This window comes from Schistocerca serialis, chromosome 6, assembly GCF_023864345.2.
Source record: "Schistocerca serialis cubense isolate TAMUIC-IGC-003099 chromosome 6, iqSchSeri2.2, whole genome shotgun sequence".
NCBI lineage: Eukaryota > Metazoa > Arthropoda > Insecta > Orthoptera > Acrididae > Schistocerca > Schistocerca serialis.
Genome location: NC_064643.1, coordinates 445,142,166 through 445,145,699, shown reverse-complemented (window position 1 = coordinate 445,145,699; position 3,534 = coordinate 445,142,166). Strand labels below are relative to the sequence as shown.

General features: G+C 41.2%; 1 non-coding gene across 1 annotated transcript; it reads right to left on the bottom strand.

Moving 5' to 3' along the window:
* Positions 1-327: 327 nt before the first annotated feature.
* Positions 328-401, bottom strand: Trnas-cga (transfer RNA serine (anticodon CGA)). Its single transcript has one exon. It is a non-coding gene; the product is annotated as a tRNA-Ser (tRNA).
* Positions 402-3,534: the final 3,133 nt, after the last annotated feature.

Below are 3,534 nucleotides of genomic sequence, written 5' to 3'. Positions count from 1 at the left end.
TTATTTAATTGATGGACTATCGACACCAATAAGTGTTTCGCAGAAATATACCGTATTCTCAAAAGTACTCTTACTATCGTACTCATCATTTAAAGTCGTTAAGATAGTACCTACAGATTTTATTTAATTGCAATCTTTCATTTATAAATTTCTATGTCACATTCAAAATTCGCAATTCCCGAGTGATGAGAACCTTCGACCATTCGATTCATGTGTGTATTCATATTGTATGCTGTAGAGTCAGCAGTATTTGGCTTCCAGAATGAGATTTTCACTCTGCAGCGGAGTGTGCGCTGATATGAAACTTCCTGGCAGATTAAAACTGTGTGCGCCGACCGAGACTCGAACTCGGGACCTTTGCCTTTCGCGGGCAAGTGCTCTACCAACTGAGCTACCGAAGCACGACTCACGCCCGGTACTCACAGTATTTGGCTTGTAATGCGGCATCTACGTATCCTAGCCCTTAGACAACGAAACCAGCAAAAACTTTCAGTATTTCAACTCTGAGTCAGAGGGTACGTAGTTGAGGTCCACTCATCACATTTTCTATTTGAAAGCCCGCAAGTTCTACGGCGAAGCATTATAGATCCATAGAATGTAAAATTATCGCTACATTCATTAACAAATATGACTGTAATGCGAAACATCACGCAACAATGAAGCAGCTTTTTCCCTACTCTCGTAGTTCTCAGTACTGTTTCACTAGAGTACTGTGATAGATTTCATGTATAATATCTTTGTACCAACCATTCAAAAATGATGTGCTGCCACAATTACAGAACAAATATTGACAAGTTATTTTAAAGAAATTACATACACTCATAGTTGCACCAATGATGAACAATAATTAAATATAACTGAGAACAAAAGCATATGCAGATTAAGTAGGAAATTTCTGTAAATAATTATCTTTCTGTTAAAACATGGGGCTTTGCAACAATTTCTCGAAAATAACATGCTCCTATAATAGCGTGAACATTTCGGGTTTATTTTGTGAGCATAACATGACGCCATAGGGGCAACAACGTACATAACATAATCTACTACTAAAAATTCATCCATAAAGTAAGTTATAGTGCGCCTTGTATATCTACAGATATGACTTGGTCCTATATAAAAATAACAAGTGTCACTAATGTATCCAATGTATGGTACTTCTGTTTTAGATACTTGAAAATGGTCTAAGGCCGAAACTGCACAATCGTACATAAAATAAAGAGAATGGCAGCTGAAGGCATCAAGAAATCTTTCATGAAATACTAAATTTGGAAACAACCCATGTCCACAGAAATCTGTTACTGTCGCTTTACAATACCTGCTGTGGCATGATAGAATGCAGAATGACTGTCACGCGTCAGTGTACAATTGGCTATAATCTTCGGAACACCGTTCCGGCTAATAGTTCTAGTAGCTAAAAGCCGAATCTGTGCTAAGACGATGCTGTCGTTGTAGACGATGATTACAGAGTCAGCTAGGCAGCACTGCGCTCTGAGCCTCTGACGTAGGCAAGCCTCAGGCTGCGATGGAGTAAGGAAACTCTGAAGGCGTGTCTGCGGTGACATCTGCCATTCGTAGCTGTGAATCTGGCAGCGACTGTCTCCAGCTTATGGTACCGTTGTGAGGTACCAACTGTTATCTTGTGACCTCGTGTCTTTGACGATCCCCCCTCCCCCCCCCCCCCCCCATAGTGTAGTCCTGAGTCCTGAGTCACGTGCACCTGACTATGGTGGGGGAGGGGAGGGGGGGATGGGGTGGAGAGGGGCAGGCCTAAATCCTGAATACAGACATCGATGAGGATACATGAACTGTAGCGACGATTGATCGCAGCTCCTTGTCCGCACTCCGGTGTTCACCATACGAATGACAGGAAACACTGGCCGAAATACAGGCTACAGGGTGCACGCCGGTATCCAGGGACGCAGAGGCTGTGGGCAGGAAGTAGGGATGGGAAAAACCGACCCATTTAAACCAATACCGTTATCGTAGTTCTGAATAATCGATATTTTCGATATTTATTTGCTGTAGGTTGTAACAGATGTTTTTTAAATTTCTTACTAACAACTGAGTAATACAAGCGAAATATCAATTAGCCATAGTAGCAGTGTCTAAAATTTTTCGTTTTTAAATAAAACCTATTTTTTTAAAAAAAGGAGTAATTTTTGTTCGTAAAATTTGCAGTGGTTTGAAATATTGCGTTATTGTAGAAAATGAGAAAAGTGATCAGTACTATTTCAGTAACAATGTTGACAGAAATGGGGAACAAATACAGGGCTATTACAAATGATTGAAGCGATTTCATAAATTCACTGTAGCTCCATTCATTGACATATGGTCACGACACACTACAGATACGTAGAAAAACTCATAAAGTTTTGTTCGGCTGAAGCCGCACTTCAGGTTTCTGCCGCCAGAGCGCTAGAGAGCGCAGTGAGACAAAATGGCGACAGGAGCCGAGAAAGCGTATGTCGTGCTTGAAATGCACTCACATCAGTCAGTCATAACAGTCCAACGACACTTCAGGACGAAGTTCAGCGAAGATCCACCAACTGCTAACTCCATTCGGCGATGGTATGCGCAGTTTAAAGCTTCTGGATGCCTCTGTAAGGGGAAATCAACGGGTCGGCCTGCAGTGAGAGAAGAAACGGTTGAACGCGTGCGGGCAAGTTTCACGCATAGTGATGTAAAAGATTCAGTGTTTAAACCTCCTCTACCAAGAAACGTGCCGGAACTGCGAGCTCGCATCAACAATGCTTTCGAACTCATTGATGGGGACATGCTGCGCCGAGTGTGGGAGGAACTTGATTATCGGCTTGATATCTGCCGAATCACTAAAGGGGCACATATCGAACATTTGTGAATGCATAAAAAAACTTTTTGAGTTTTTGTATGTGTGTGCAAAGCATTGTGAAAATATCTCAAATAATAAAGTTATTGTAGAGCTGTGAAATCGCTTCAATAATTTGTAATAACCCTGTACATGGTATAAGAATTGGTTCAACATTGCGAGACAATAATGTTCGTGTTGCCGTGTGCCGTGGCCTAAGATTTACGAGTTTGTGCTGTGTGCAAGAGTCACCCCCACCTGGTCTGTAAGGTAGTTTCTCGGAATCGTTTCCAGATATCCGTTGTATTGCAAAATGACACCAATCCTGGTCTGAAAATATAGTTACATACTGACACAGCTTTGCTTTAAAAGAGTGCAGATCAGTCTGCCATTTGTATGCAGTAATAAATGAGGAACGAAATCATGCTAAAGCCCGAGTAGTAGTATGACAGCCCATTACAAGACGATTTCTGTGCTGAGTTTAAAAATTTGAATGCATAGGAGACGACTGGCGATTTTTTGTAGCATTCAGCCACTTATCGCTTTTTGAGAGAAGCTGCGAACAATGGACATACCTAATTTTTCTTTTATTTGCCTACTTAACTCAATATTTCGATTTCATGTATCTTGAAAATGAGAGGTTTTAACAGTTAGGCTATACTGGCGTATAAAAACCGATGTAACCGAAAACCAGTCGTTTCAGCTAACTG